Raw genomic sequence first — 16,306 nt, forward strand, 5'->3', positions numbered from 1 at the left:
GCTGTACTATCTCTGAATTATGTTAGCATGTTTTTGGCAATGTTGCACTAAGTAGACTACAAGAAAATGAACTAAAAATATTTCCATATTGAGTTCCCTTTTTTTTTGTAGGCGCATATAAAGGTGGCACTTAAAAGTGACATTTTTTGGACTCTCACCATATCAGGGTTGACAAACTTAGCTTTGCATGCTGAAGAATCCTTTAAAAAAATACATAAATAATCTGAGGACAAACACGAAGCTTCATCTGGGGACTTCAAGGTCAGTTACCATTGGCCTGGCCTCCATTAACCCCCACAGGAAATCTTCCAGGATCCTTATTTTATCTTGAGTGGGTGTTCCCAAACTATCAGTCTTTTATTTTTTTTTCCACCAAAATAGAGACACAGTTTCCTTTAAAAGACATGAATTTCATCTGGTAGAACATTTTAAAAATGTTTACAAGTCACAGAGAAATTTGCAAAGAGAATGGTGATATTTTAAATTGCTATGTTAACAAAACTCTGCCTAAATTTGGAAGAAGGAAAAAGAAGATTTAAAAACTTACTAAGCGATTAATAGTAAGATATTAAAAGACAGCTAAGTGTTCTCAGTCGCTAGGGAAAATAATCTGGTATGGTCTAATGAGATCCCTACAGTCTTGTGATCAATCCAAAGTGATAAGAATGTAATACCAATGGGTTAACTAATTATATGTATATATTTAAAAAGTCTCTCAGTAGTCTGAATCATGTCCAGTACGAATAATGAACATTACATGATGTACTATTAACCCGTTAGTACTATGCTTTTGGTGTGCTGTGGTGATGAAGAACTCTCAACAGGAGTAAACTGCCTGAGATATGTGTCTTTTTAATAAAGTGGGTAATTTTTTTGTTGGGGAGGGAGAGTATATCTTATTTATGGTGTCATTTTAAACTCAAGTTACAACGTCTTAGATTTAAGAGACAGGCCAGTAATGCAGGCAAGGGTGTCTCCTGCAAGGAGACAGAGATTAATGCCATGTGTGCTGATGATTCTCCACCACAATTTAGGATTCTGGTGGCGCCATGACGCCCCTGTTTTTTATGGTGGTTTGCCAAGAGAAAATTACTTAAACCAATTGTGAATGCATTCCTGTTATACTTTTACACAACCACATTTATGTACATAAATAGCGTAATGAGTATTTCTTAAATGATCTCTTGTTCCAGATTCACCTACTTTGCATAAAATGTCAAGCGCAGGAAGGAGGGAAGTTGGGGGTTTGTTTGTATTTTTGTCTTTTTCTTTTTTTCCCTAAATGAGAAAGGTTTTCACATGGGAATATACTTTTTTTTAGTTCCCCTTCCTTCTTCATGACAATTGACCACAATTGAAGTAGATACTTCTTAACATACTGTAATGCGAGAATTTTCTTCAGCTGGAGGGTGTTTTGTTCCCTAAATTGAAATCTGTTCTACGTTACTGCACAAAATGTGAACATGAAGATTAGGATGGATACCTCTGCCAGGTAAAAACTGGTACAGAGAGAGCTTGAAGGCCGTCAAAAGCATAATAAGCTTCTAAGACTTTACAGGTCTAGGTTGATAAAGGCTGGAATGTTCCAAGCTGAGGAAATGACATCCTCACATTGAGGAGAGTTTACACCAGGCAAGCAGAGTATTTTAAAACATTTTGGCTGCCTTCAGAACTGTTTTAATCAATTCACTTGTGTATGAGTGTAGGTATTTTTGCAGCATTCTTCTTTTTGGTTTCAGAATTTTGTAAAGGAGGCATTTATCCTTTTTTCCCCAATCTATGAAGAGGAGTTTGTGGAGTTGTGTATTTTATGGTGTTATTTTTGTGAAGCTGCTGTAGGTCAATAAAGCAAGATTTATTAGCGGCTTTTAGAAATGCTGGTATTCTAATAATTGCTATATTTTTAGGAGTGAGTCTCTTTTTGTTGCCTGAACTACTTAATCTGTCTCCATGAGTTTGCTGCTTGGTTATGTTCCTATTTGAAGGCAATTCTCAACTGCAAGTGTGTTCATGCTGGGTGACGGAGCCCACAGAGCTGGTCTGTCCCTTGGAGGGTTTTGAATACTCAAAATGAAATGAAGCATCTAGCTTGATATTTAATGGGAGGAAGGCTGAAGGATGGTGGGCTTGGAGGCCACCTCTGCTTCTGGTTTGCTGGACTCTGAAAGATTTGTAATTCTTTTAAGTTAGTGGTTTCCTACTGTGACTATGAGAACTATGGTAATCAAGCCTGAAGCTTTTGAATGACAATGTCACCATGTTTAAATATTAATCTGGCTGGAGTGGGTAGAGATATACTGCTGTAGCTGGGGAGGATAATACACATACAGAGAAGGTCTTTGTCCAAGGCTAAAAAGAACACCCTGTCTTAGTCCCTAGACACGGACAGTTCTTGGTCTGGTGAGTGGGGTGGAGGGGTCTGATAAATAATCTTTAATGGGAATTATAGTTTTGGTAAGAACTATGCCAACTAGTGTGCTGAAGAGAGAGAGGCGGTTGGGTACAGTCTTGCAGCTATTGCAACGAACAGGAGGCAGCTCATGCAAAACTTGTACAAAGCAGTTGATCTAACCATATTGCTATTTTTATGGTGTTCATGGCCAAGAGATGTTTACTAAGCAGACCTCTCTTCTCCACACAAGAAAGGTGGTCTCCAGTATATCTTTGTGTTCTTTAACATAATCTCTAATTTCCAAAGCAAAATATTGAGTTTAAATTATTACCTATAGCATTTGAAAAGTAATTTCCTCTTGATGTGCAATTAAGGTCAGTGTTTACATATAACTTTGATGTCATAACAACATAGATTTTTACTGCTACATGTGGTTCCTGCAGTTAATACATCCAGTTGTATCAATACTGGCTGTTATACTGGTGCAAATACATGGGGTGGTCTTGGCAATACACTTTCTCTGGAAGTTGGAGAGATCGTCTGGCAAAAGTGGAGAAGGGCTAGAAGATTAAATAGCTTGGCAACTATGGTGGAAGAAGAGGTTTTCTGGCAACTGAGGGGGAATCATTGGCCCTGGAAATGAAGAGGGCCTAGCAGTGTGGAAGGAGAGAGAGAGAGGACTTTGGAAAAGAGACGGAAGGGCCGAGTACACAGGACAGAAAGGTCAAGAGGAAGATTGGCAGGAGAGCAAAAGAGTTTGCCTCCAGAGAGAAGCAGAAAGGGATGACTTCTTAAAATAGAAAGTCCAAAGAGTATCATCAAAGGATTCAGCTGTGGGAAACCTGTCTAGCTAGAGAGGCAGCAAGTCTGAGATGTTTATTATTTTTAATTTTTTGGAATGCTGCAAGATGTAAACCAGTCAATTTCATTAAAAAAACAAGTTTAGCTTCAGACTCACAAATTTGCCTTTCAAATTTTCTCCAGAAAACTTCTGGTGCAGTTCAAAAAGTCCCAAACTCGAACCCCATGTTATCTTGGGGTCTCACCATGTCTGGGTCATAAGCTGCCCAGCTATTTGAAACACAGCTGAAAATGGGGGTAGCGGGCTACTTTGCAGCCATATGAAGCCTTGTAATAAGGAAATGTTATACTTACATATGAAATATCAAGCATATATTAGGCCAGTCTGACTCTTGTCACTGGGTGAAATTTTCAGACTTACTCATATTGAACTGCTCAGGTACCTTTATGATCACCTGTCATACACGTGTTGGTACTTACATTAGCTTCCAAGGTCAGGGCTTTTGCCGTTAAAATTTTGCACTAACAAGTAATATCTATTGCTTTTTATGAGTGCATGAGACAAGACAGCGTACATCAGCTGCTGTTGGAGAAATGTTATGGGATGTAATTACGCTTGATAGCTTGATTATTGCTTTGTGGCTTCTTGCTTTTATAAAATCGGTTTCTGTCAGCTTTGAAGTATGTTACCTCAAGACCTGAACATGGGAGGTATGTGCAAAGTCAGCTATACAAAAGTCTTCACTTAATGAACATGTTTACTTTACTTTTGTGCTTCTATAAATGATTTATAATGTAAATTTCTGAGGTCTAGGGTCCTTTTCCCAGAGGAGATGTAGTTCTTGTACAGGAATTCAAAAAGTTAATACATTGCTGCTTCTGCTCCTGGCGGTACAGCTGGATATGATATGATATTAAGTGATAGGATGTGTGCTTTTCACTTGAGGAGATCAGTAATGTCAATGACTATTATAGAAAAACAGAGCTGTAGACTTTTTCAAGTGGCTGCTCTCTGGACTACCTTACTCAAAGAGACTTTCAGTTTTTGGCTGTTAAGTGTATGGACAGGACATGTGTATGGTAAAGGATGAGTGTTTATGGGAGTTCTTCCCACTGCTACCATGAAGCATTGTACTGTGGGCCTCTACCTTGTGCCCTGGTTTAAAAAGAAACTAGAAAAAAAATAATTTAATGCACAAAATATTTAATACCTGTTGTATTACCGTTGTAGCCCCATAAAAATATATTACAGTTTTTATCTGTTTCACTTCTGTAATAAAAAGTTATAATTTTTTCTACGAGATATATTTAAGTCTTAAGCTTTGTGATGGGAGTTTTGTTATTTCAACACTGGTATGTAAGAAGGAGAAGAAATTCAAAGTGTCCTTGGAAGGAAACTTCTGTTCACTGGTGATTTCTAGCTGTCTCAAAGTCAGTCCTGTGTGCTAGGCTGATTATAATGCAGTATTTCAGAGGAAGGGAGAGGCAAAATATTTTGATTTAATTTAACTGAATTTAACAGAAGCAAATGTTAATACTGGAGACTGGTGTGTATCAGAGTTTCTAACAGCTGGACAAGAACTGTGTTGCAGAACAATAATCCTACCTAGATTGCTTTCAGTGGGATCAAAGCCCACGTTTGCTTAATTTATCTAGGTTTTCTAGTTAAACATGAAGCTTTGTGCACTGCCTGCCTGCTAGCTGCCTCTATGCCCGCTGGAAACGATGCCCTATAGCTGAAACATCCATGACACAGTCACATGAATGTACCCCTCAAAGGGAGCCAGCAGCCCACAAAGCCTTTCGTCAGAAAGCTGGTGGTGAACGTTTAACGTGACAGCGTATTTTGCCCAGGTGACAAACGTAAGCATTCATGATTTCTCCTGTGAGGAGCAGGGCTTTCAGGAAGGGCTCTGGGACAGCAATATGAATCGAGCGTATGTACTGTCGTGCTCAGCTGATACAGCTGTTTATTGTACAGCCTCTCCTTTGTGCTTGGACTACTGCCACATATGATTTAAGCATGTTTGGAGTCCTGGTGGGTGCAAGAGCCTTGCTGGGTTGTGTCTACTGGGACCAGTGACAGAAGAGGGCATCAGTCTGACTCTCCAGTTGGCAAATTCATGCAATGCAAAAAATAAGGGAATTAAAAGCTAATGCTCTTAAAACAGGCAGCCTGACACATAGCGGAGATGGGGCATTGAGCCTGGGTATGTCAGGAACATAATTTTAACACAACAAGACACATGTAACCAGGCATGACACATTGGCTTGCTGACACGTGAACCAGTGCATCTGAAACAAAGGCAGTTTGCTGAAAATCATATAGATTCCCCTTACCCTTAAAAAAATTCAGTTTACAAGATTTCATGATTAACAGGCTTTCTAGAATATTTACAACTTTCTGAAAAGTGAGCTTTTTTTTTTTTAAAAAAAAAAAAACTTAAGTGGAACACACACATTGCCTTTGAAATGTAGCCATAGGAAGGTCATATATTTAGGTGTTACATATTAAAATATTGATTTCTTTTTAAATATAAAACCCCTGCTTACAATAAATACAATGTGAGTCATAACCTTTATCATAAAAATATTTCAGTGTTCCCTGGTAAAGGGTCATTAACATTGCTAAACTGTAGAATTTGATCATTAGTGGAGGATACTACATTTTGTTTTTAATAAGGCAGTGATTTATACAGGAACTTATTAAGAAGTAAGATATGGCTCATTTCTGATCTCTGACATGCTTAAAAGATGTTGCAAATTAAGGGATTGATCCTGTAGATCGCTGAGCTGATATGAAGAAATGTCAATAAACAAAATTCACACTCTGTCACTGGCCTTTACCTTGCACTTCAACAGACTTGTGAGAGGGGAAATTGAGATGGTAAAGCTTTCCTGATCCCAGCCATTTCAGGGTCTGTGTGTTTGTGTGCTAGATGAGAAGCCAAGCATACAATTATTATTTTTTTTCTTCTTTCTTTTCCTTTTTTCTTTTTTTTCATGTTTTTTTTTTTTTTTTCATTCTGGACAAATGGTTGAGTGTTTTTCTGTGAAATAGAGAAAACCCCATCAGCAGGTGTGCATTAGGACATTCTCTTGTGCAGTGTCCGTGAGGAGTGGCTTTGCACAGTCTTGTGTACTTGATGTGCATGGCCAGGCTGCTTGTCTGTTGCCAGCCCTTGTGCAGGGGCATCTGGGCAGCTGTGAACACTGGGGAGGGCTGATGGCAAGCAGAGGTGGAGAGGAGAACACTGCTATGAAGCCTAGCTACAGTAAGGAGATGGTGTCTATCAGATACCGGCTCTTCGGCTTCTTATAGCGAAGGTTGGAGCTCATGAGCCTCATCAATGGGAAAAGTGTCTGATATTCAGCCACACGGTGGCAAGGGGAGTTCACATGAATGGTTTTATTTGCCCAAATAACTTAGGGTGAGCTTAATTAATTAATTAAAATAAGCCAGGGTGCACTGTGTCATTTTTCCTGGAGCTGTTCAACCAGAAGGTGTGTGCTGGGGTAGTCTTGGCTCCCATCAGTATCTCCAGTGCTTGCAGAAGCCAGTCCCTAAGGCAGTGACAAGCAATACAGTGTCCTCTGCAAGTGTGACACAGACACCTGCCCAGGATGCGGGTCTACCTGCATGGCTGGGATCCTCCGAGACGGACATTGCTGCGGTCTCTGGGCTGAAGGATGCTTGGGGGGGCAGTAGCAGAGCCAAGGGCACCAAAAGGAGAGGAGTGCCACATGGCAATTAAAATAACTGCTGGAAATGGGGAGCTTCTAGGGGAAAATAGCTTGCCTTCGTATAAGTCCCTTTATGCGTGCAAATCTGTGGACAGTGTGATGAAAATGTGTTGTTGTATGTTACCCAAGCAAATTTCATGAGGGGGGAGAAAAATTTTTCTTTGCCAAAATGATTCTGTTACACACGCACTACTTGTTAATGTGGGTGAGTTTAGTTTTTTTTATTTTTAAATTTTTTTAGGTAGTGCATGTTTCTCATTATTTTAATTGGGAAAAGCTTGATAAAAGAGAATGTACACTTCACATGTCAAAGAACATGCTAAAGCTTTTTTATTCATGTGTGAAACCTGTTTATATGCCACTTTATATGATTTTCTTTTTAAATTTTGTTAGCTGAATTTTAGTGCTCTTTTAAAGTAAAAGTGATAGCAACCAGGTGCACTATGGGGTAGATGACATAACCCTGCCAACACACCTACATGAATAACTCCCATGTTCCCAGTCTCTGCTGTTTGTGCGGGATCAGGCAGTTATTTTGTGCTGTGGATACATCAAAGGCTCTCAGGCAGACATGACCACCAGCCTGATTTTGAGCCTGCATACTCTATTTCATTCCTCTAAAGAGAAATACTGATTTAAAAAAACCCAAACCAACCAAAACATCGTTCTTCTCAGATTTTACATTTTTGTTTACTTAATTTTTCTCTAATATTTTTCAATTCTGATGAGAATTAAAATAAAACTAAACAATAAACTAAGCATCCCCTACTTCACCTTTTCTGGCTCAACCGACTGAAGCCTTCCCATGGCTGTTCAAAGAGCATATGGAGGGAATGCCACTTGTCTGTTAAACAATCGACAGTAAACATACGTATTTATGAGGATAGCGAGAGGCACAAACTGCATCCCATGCAGCCACTGCTGCCTGTACGTACACAAACCTGTTACTGCTTAAAGATTTAAACATTTTCTATGGTTTTTTTTTTTTAAACACCTCAACACGGTGAAGCAAAGACATTTGCAACCTGCCTTTAAGAAAAGAAAGAAAGAAAAAGCTTTTTATTATTTCTCTTCAAGCCTTTGATCCTGACTTTCCAGTCATGGGAACGAGGAGAAGTCGTCTTCCGTGAACTGTGAGTAGGAAGCTGAGAGGGAATCGGCAGATGAGTTTGAACGTTAGGCCTTGTTTATATTGGGGATTAAGTCATTTGTGGTCAGTAACCAATGCAGCTGGGCTGCTGCATGCTCCCGGTTCACATCAGATGACATTACTGGAGTGAGAACTGGGGGCATGCTCAGCTGCTGGAAGGGGTGGTTTCTGCCCCTGCTGCCTGCGCGGGGGCATTTCGCTCCCTGCCGGATCGGGGTAAATCCAGACCGGAGACAACCTTGTGTTTTCCGTCCTTGTGTTTCCAACATGTCAGGTTGGAGCAGCGCTCCTTGGGCAAACGGAAATCTTCAGAGGAAAAGAAGGTTCTGAAGAGATTGATCAAAACCATAATTTTATGGGTGTAGCAATAAACAGCCAAGCCAAGGCTGAGCTGCAGAAAAGAGCCGCTCAGAGCGGCTGCTACTTGGCATTTCTCAAGGTCCTAAAGAAGACAATAATCAGAAGATAGGGAAGCGAAGGGGGAAAAAAAATGCTTAAATTGCTGCAATGTTCTGTCTGTGTGAACACTTCAAACATCTGTCTGCATTTTGAAATATCCTGGGTTGTGCTCTGAAAGTATTAAGACTTTTTCCAAAGGTGATTTTATTGTCAACTACTATTAAGCAAGATTTATTTTTTTTTTTTCTAGGAGGCACATGGTTAACATCTTTCTGTGCTTCTAAATATAAACTTGCTTCCCACTAGTATTATCCAGGTCTCATTCCTTCTCTATTTCTCTTCCCTTTTTTCTTCTCCTCTCCTCTCCTCTCCCTCTTTCTCTTTCTGTCACTGTGCGCATTTGATGAGGCTCTGAGTTACAACTGGACGCTGCAAGGATGGATTCCTTTTGTGATCTGTGCTGAGTTATACTAAAACTTTCTGTAAAGTTTTACTTTCGTGGAGTGCTATATAGTGACTTTTTATGTGTCTAAGAAATGGAAACATTTTGTCTCGTATAAAAAAAAAAAAAAAGAAATATTTTTATACTGTGCTCCATTCACAGACCACATCAGAGGTATTCTAAGAATAGAATAGATCAAATATATTTTATGGAAATATAATGAGAAAAGGATGTGTTCCCAAAACTCACTCTGAACAAAGGAATGCAACATAGTCAGGAATACTTTAATGCGCCTAACAATTTTCTCATGTGAAAGGCTGAAGGAACAGTCTTGGTTTGAAGAAATCTTCCAATTCTCCCCAGGCACCCTGAACTTGAAATCAGAACTAGAAAAGCTATATATTACAAAAAAGAAAATGTATGGAAAAAGTGACTGAGGGCATTAACCATAAAAGACGTTTTGAAAAGAAAAATAACATCAATATGAAACATTTTGTCATGTTTCATTTCATTGATCATATATTTATTTTATGTGCTCTGGAGCGCTGAAGCTTAGATGTAACTACATTTCAGGGGCTTCATATTAGACCTGTCATTCTCTTTGTGGTGAAAACTAAATAGTGAGGAAAAAATAAAATAGATTGCAATTATTAGATTTGGGTTGGATTCCATCGGATGTGCTTAGAAACTTCAGAAATTGAACTTAGAAAATGAGACATAACATTAACAGCTATTAAAGACACTGCCTGCACGACAGATAGAGAAGTAGGAGGGACACCTTCCATGTAAAATAATGCATCTTTCTCACAGTAAAGCAATATGTTCACCTTAAATAGGCTTGTAATTAAAACTGCCAGTGTTGATTAGATCAACTGTGTAGCAAAGATGCATTTGTATTAGTTCTAATTAAATCTATTTTAAACAAGTTGAAGTTACAGATTGTTTTTTTCTGCTCCCTGATACAATGGCATGTATTCCAGCTGCTGTATATAGCTCCCAAGTAGCACGGATCTCTGTTTAAAGGGCTCAGCCTCTTCTGTAGCTGGTTTAGAATCCCAAGTTAGTTCTGCCTCACGTTTGGACTTCTTTCCTAGGCAAAACCTGCAATTATTTAAAATAGGGTTGTTACAGGAGCACGATGGATGGGATCAGGCTACTGTTAGCATCATCAGAAATTTTTTTAGCATTGTTAATGAAAATGAAAGCATTTGTCATAACTTGGGCTCTTGAGTTATTGGTCCTAATATGTTTTCCAATAAATATAAAGTTGGCTTAGAAGTTAGTAGCAGGCAGAAGTGGGGTAGGGAAAGGCACAAGCTTGGGGAACTCTGGCAGCCCTTAGCATGTTCTCACAGCTTTCTCCTGTGCTGGGTGGCATTTCTCACACTAGGCATCTTTGAAGATTGCTGGTATAAAGCCCAACGAGATACAGCACTGTGTTTTCAAAACTCCCTGTTGGAGTCTGACACCCTGTTAGAGCTGAAAGATATACCCTCCTTGAATTGACTGCAATGAAGATTTGGCCCTGAGTGGGTATTTTCAGATATATCGAGCAATGCAATCGATGAATGGTAACAAAGTCTTAGCGTAGCGGTAATATATGCAATGGCGTTTTATGCGCTTCAGGTCTCTGGACAGGCTTTCAAAGGTGTAACTCTATGGGAATAACAACAACCTTTCTCTTGGCTCCTCATCCATCCTCTCAGCACAGAGGCGATCATAGGCGCAAAGCGGTTGGAGCCTTTTGGCTCCTCCCTAGCGCTGAACCATGCTGTTGGGCCTTCTCCTTCTCACAGTCCTGGTGGCTGCCAAGACCATTTTCTCCAAGACAGGATGTGTCTGGAGCACAGAGCTCCATTACTGGCGAGGTCCCTGGGGTGGGGGTGATGGCCAGAGATGCTGGCTCACCTCTGGGCACAAAGTGGCTCTGCTGCTCAGGAGCAATCCTTGACTCCCAGTAGCTGAGCAGGTCAGGATTGATGCTCGTGGCTCTGTGCATGCCACCTTTCTTTTTGAAACAACCTGAGTATGCTCGAAACCTCCAGGAACTCAGAGTGCTGTGTTTCGGCTTGTAACACAACTGGAAAAAATAAGTTGCGCTATGTTCTCATATTGATTTTCCTTCTCTTGGTGCAACATTTTCAATTTAAATGGCAGCAGACTGAGGCACAAAATTGGAAAAAATGTTCTGAGCTACACAACTGGGAAAAGAGCCTGATTTTCTGATTTTGTGTCCATGTTATCCAATTAAATTTTGTCACTGTCCTGTGATTTCATGTCCAGTGCGGTATTGCTTTCACAGAAGAGCTAATTATGGAATAAGATAAGTATGAAAGTGCTTCTGTTTAATTAATATTATATAGTATATCCAGGAAGACTATTTTTTCCCTAAAATTGTTTTAATTAACATGAAAGAAAAGCTTCTGCTGACTTTTTATTGTCACAAGATAGAGAGAAAATTATTTCATGCGAACGTTGGACTATATTTAGCTTCTATCTCTCTATCTACAATAGAAAAATTGAAAATTATTTTATGTTAGATTGTATTGCTTCTTTTAATTTCATAAGGGTTTCCTTCAAGTACCATTAAATAATGATATAATCTTTGGAATATTAGTTAACAGATGATAAATATTTAATTTTTGTTGTTTGGTTTTGTGTTTTGTCCTTTTTATATTTCTTAGCTGAGGAAGGAATCTTCCACCTTCCAGAAACCTGATATTTTGGACCAGATCCCTCTCTGAACAGGTTGTATGCTGCCCTTTTCAAAATATAGCTATCAGAAGATGCCCTTCAGCAGATGTGTTAAGAGGACTTGGTGAGCTTAACATGTTTCGCCTGCTTAATTTAATTTGGAAAAATTCAACCAGAAAATGAAGTTATTAACAGGTTGGTACATTCAGAGATAAGATGATGTCACAGGAAAGCAGTCAAGTGGGTTGCTTGTCAAAATATAAAATATGTATCTGTCAGAAGCAAATGATAGGTAAGCTGTGGCTGGGTGTAGGATGCAGTGAAAATAGCGTGCTAAAAATTGAAACCGAATCCCACCAGTCTGGAGCACAAGCTTTTAGTAACTATTGTGGTGATCAGAAATACAACAACTCTGGGGACATGAACTGCACTGCTTAAACACAGTACACGTAATTTCTTGGCACCAGTAGCCAGAAGCTTGTACATCGGTATTAGACCTCAAGCAAACAGGAGAGACCTCAAACGTGTGGCTATTTCAACAGATGTCTTTGGAACTGGGACGCCCCATTAGCTTGGTTATGCCAAAATGAGGATTAATAAATCTTTCCTGGAGTGACTTGAGGACCTTCAAGGCCTTAAAATGAGAAAATGGAGTCTGTCTAGCCAACGTGATGAGCCTTTTTCTATTAGAGAGGTTTAGATCAAAGAAAGAAGTCTCTAGTGTGTTCTCTAGGAACACGTACGTGTCACGTCAGTCACAAGCCTCTTCCTGCCTTCTGGCTTACTATATAAAATAGCTGGCACCAGGAGTTTAAAGTTAATAAACTTGGGAATTTTAAACGGCAATTTGGAGTCTCCTATGAGCAAAACAGAATAGGCTACTTAGCAAGGAATGCAGTCAAACTCTCAAATACCATGATGCTAAAATGAAAGAAACGCCATTATAATAAATGTCAGTATTGTGTTATCATTGAAGTTGGGAAAATGATCCCACTAATGTGGAACTTCATTCACTATGAGTTGCAAAACGGAGCTTTAAGACTGTAAACTCCTGGGGACAGCCCATGAAATCTCTCAGTTTGCTCAGGATCTTCCATGATGCAGAGTTTAATTGTCATTGGGAACTCTCAGGACTAGCAGAATACAAATAATAGAACTCCTAAATAAAATGCTGCTCTTATATTTAAATGTCAGAAGGGACTAGTCTGACCTCTTGATCTATGAGCCATAGGGCTTTGTTCAGTAATACCACCATGATATTTCTAATTTATGCTTCAGCTTACACAGTTCCTAAAGCCTCAGCTCGAGAAATAGTCCTCAGGAAATATAAGTTTTAATGTTGTTCTTATGTTAACTTTTTTTCCCTTGTATTTAAAATATTTCCTATTGAAATTTCTTTAGCTTTAACTTTTAACCTTTGGATTTTATTCTTCTTTTTATGCTTGAATAAACTTACATCAAAACCCTTCTCTTTTATAAATAAAACAGGTGGAGTTTAAATCTGTAAGGTGGGTTTTTAAAAATTTTAGTGTGTTTGGTCATTTAAGTTTTCTTTTTTTATTTTCCTAAGTCTTTTTCCCAGGAATTTTACCATATTTATTACTGTGTGAATGCCAGAAATGAACGTTGGTTTTGGTTTTTTTTGTAATGACTTCCCCAGTGCTGTACACAGAGGAGACAGCACATCTCTGCTGCTGTGTATTATCCTCCATTTTCTGTACTCAAGGAACATATTCATACTTGGGGACTTCATGCTGTTGGCATTATATGTGCTGTGTTTCCTCCGTGGCATGCTAATTTTTTATTCAGCAATAAATGTACTGGTGATATAGAATGAACTATATCATTTGCTGTATGCATTAATAGTGATATCATATGTAATATTATTGCTGCCACACGTAAGTTTATAACACAGATGTGTATCAACTTTTAAAGTTGAACATATCCTTTTTTTTGGTTAAAATCTGGAAATAAATTGCACATCTCCCAGCATGAGCAACTTGGTTTTAGACTTGTGTAATGACAATGCCCTCGTAATTGAAAGAAAAAAGAAAAAGGAAATTTGGGAGACTATCAGTCTACATGTGGTATACTTTTTTTCCTAAATTGAAAATAATAAAAAAAAAATTCCAATGACACATTTGGGCTGAAAAACTGTTTGCTGCACATGTTTTATATATGTGGGTTTATTACAGAGATCATGTGTCTTAATTAGGTAATTTATATTGTGTTATCCAAAGAAGATGTTCTTGTTCAATTGAACACACAATAAAAGTTTCAAGAAAACTTGTTAATCCTGTATTTACAGAGATCAGTGCATGGATACGGAATAGCAACAACTACAAATCTCTCTATGCTGGTACAGTTACCTGCTAGATTATATTCCCTGGAGAATCAGTGTTGTTACATATGTACATGCAGTATAGGTAAGGGTGAGCTGTATTTTTAGTAGGACCTTTTCTTTTTAATTCTCTTCCTGAAACTAAACTTATTAGCTTTACCCACCAGACAACTTTAAAGGCAAAAGCAAAAATTTAATGATAAATTAAACTACCCCCAGGGAGGAAAGCTCAGTTATTGTATTATCCTGGGAAGTCTGGCCCTCTTTGAGCTGTGCTCTTTCAAGGGGGTAATGGCAACTTGAATTGGAGATCTCCTGACTTTTTTTCTTCCTTCCCACAAAACGCCGATATTTCCTAAGCCAATGTTCTGTTTCCTTGTACTGATCTGATACTGTTCACCCAGAAACTGAATCTAGTTATCACTGGTTACGCTAATTGAGATCTCTTAGTTTCTCTTCCTCTTTGTCATTAAGCTGGATTTGAGTTTCACATACCCTTGCAATTACTTTGAAATTCCAAGTCTCCTTGCAACTACTTTGAGAAATCTGAAAGCTAAATGATTCCCAAGTCAAAAATATGATGTTCCCTAGTTGAAAGGCAAAAAGCAATATTGTTATATTTGTATTCTGATGAAATTCATTATGTACAATATAATTTGTTTCTCCATAACAATCTACTCTTCTTCAATTAGGGATTAAGCCAGATACTGTATTTCTTCCAGATCTTTGTAGTAACTTTTTTTTTTTTTCATTGAGAATACAGAAGGAATTTGAAATGTGTGTCACTGGCAGTAAAATACAAGTTTACAGGGTTTTTCTTCTGTTGATGGTAAATCAACTACAGAACAGGAACCCATGGCATTAGTCCAGGAAACTGAGATTGTGAAGTTAGGAAGTAGAAAGACGCACAGAAAATCATGTTTATAAATCTTGATGAACATCTTCCTTGCTATGCAGTGAGGACCTGCTTCAGCTGTCTTTGAAGTCAACGGGAAACGTCCCACCAGCTCCCAGCAGGAGTTGGCTCAGACCCTGATGGTTCACATTGATGCCCTGTTTGGGGTGGGATACAGCGGGATGCAGTGCATGCAGAGGACTGTAGCTGATGGGATCCATCCAAGGGCCTTGGATGCATTGGAAAATGAAGGTGAAGAAATGAAGTTAATTATCACACCTCATCAGACCCCTTTTTATATTCATGGGAACCCAAGAGCACTAAAAATGGTGCTATGTGGATGGCCAACTTGTTGATGTGTTACGAGCCCTAGCTGCTGTCCACAGCTCCGTTCCTCTGAACAGTATTTGAAGTGTAGCCTGGGAGAGATCTGTTGTAATTTGCTCTCCTCCTTTCTGTATTTATAAGCCTACAATATTGTAAGTTTTTACTGTGGGTGGACAAGCAACATCCACTCATATCAAAGAAGATACAAGTACAGATAAATATAACTTTATACATTCATTTTTATATAACTTATGCAAATGTATGCGCAAGTTAGTCACAGTCTCCAGGCTGGCAGCAGATAGATGATGTGGCCATTGTTGTAGCTTCGTTCAGACACCTGTGTTGCTGGATGATCCTGCTGCCTGTAAAAAGAACTTTGCATGCGTGTGTTTGCTTTGTGTCTGCTAAAGCAAGGTTTGGCTGGAAAAAAATAAGCGTATGGGACAGAGAGGGCACAGTCCCAGCAGTAGTTCACCTCTCTTACCAAGGTAGGGCTCAGACAAATTGCTCCTTGTGGTGGTTGTTTGGTTTTGTTTTATTATTTTTTTAAAAAATTTATTTTTATTTTTTTTTTGTTTTCTCTTGAAGGCATTCGCAAGAACTGTTGAAGTCTGGAAACTTGAGGAATGAACCCCAAGGGGTTGGCATGTGTGTGGACTGTGGCCCTCACTGGCATCTACCACCTTGCTCAATGCCCCAGCCCACCTCCAGTGACAGCGGGATTGTTGGTCTTTGCCTTTTGAATAAAACCAGTGTTGTTCTCCCCATCGCATTGCTGGTTGCTCCAGTAATGGCCTGTTTTACCTAGCGTTTGCTGTTAAGTACTAACTGACCATCTTAAAAAGAAAATCCAAGTATACAGACACACAGCAGCTTAGTGTCCTTGTCTTATAGGAACCTATCTACTGTTCTCCAAAGACTAAACAAAACAAAAAGGCCAATTTTGGTATGCCAGGTTCAATGGTCCAAATTAATATTTGTAATTTTCATTCTTATATTAACCATCCACTAATAACTTGGTCCCTACTGATTAGATTGTAGGTTTTAGTGTTTGAATTTTAATAATTCTGATTAATGGTAGGGTATTTATTATATCGCTTTGTATGTGCGTTCACTCTTCC

At 38.9% G+C, this 16,306-nt stretch overlaps 1 long non-coding RNA gene across 1 annotated transcript in view; it reads left to right on the forward strand.

The window, feature by feature from the left end:
• Positions 1–16,306, forward strand: part of LOC130154100 (uncharacterized) — a 135,642-nt gene that overhangs the window by 27,288 nt on the left and 92,048 nt on the right. The window contains exons 7-9 of the long non-coding RNA XR_008823606.1: positions 11,613–11,817; positions 13,931–15,110; positions 15,774–15,972. This is a non-coding gene — a long non-coding RNA (uncharacterized LOC130154100). The remainder of the gene's footprint in view (positions 1–11,612; positions 11,818–13,930; positions 15,111–15,773; positions 15,973–16,306) is intronic.

The sequence above is a fragment of the Falco biarmicus genome, chromosome 8, assembly GCF_023638135.1.
Source record: "Falco biarmicus isolate bFalBia1 chromosome 8, bFalBia1.pri, whole genome shotgun sequence".
Taxonomy (NCBI): Eukaryota; Metazoa; Chordata; class Aves; order Falconiformes; family Falconidae; genus Falco; species Falco biarmicus.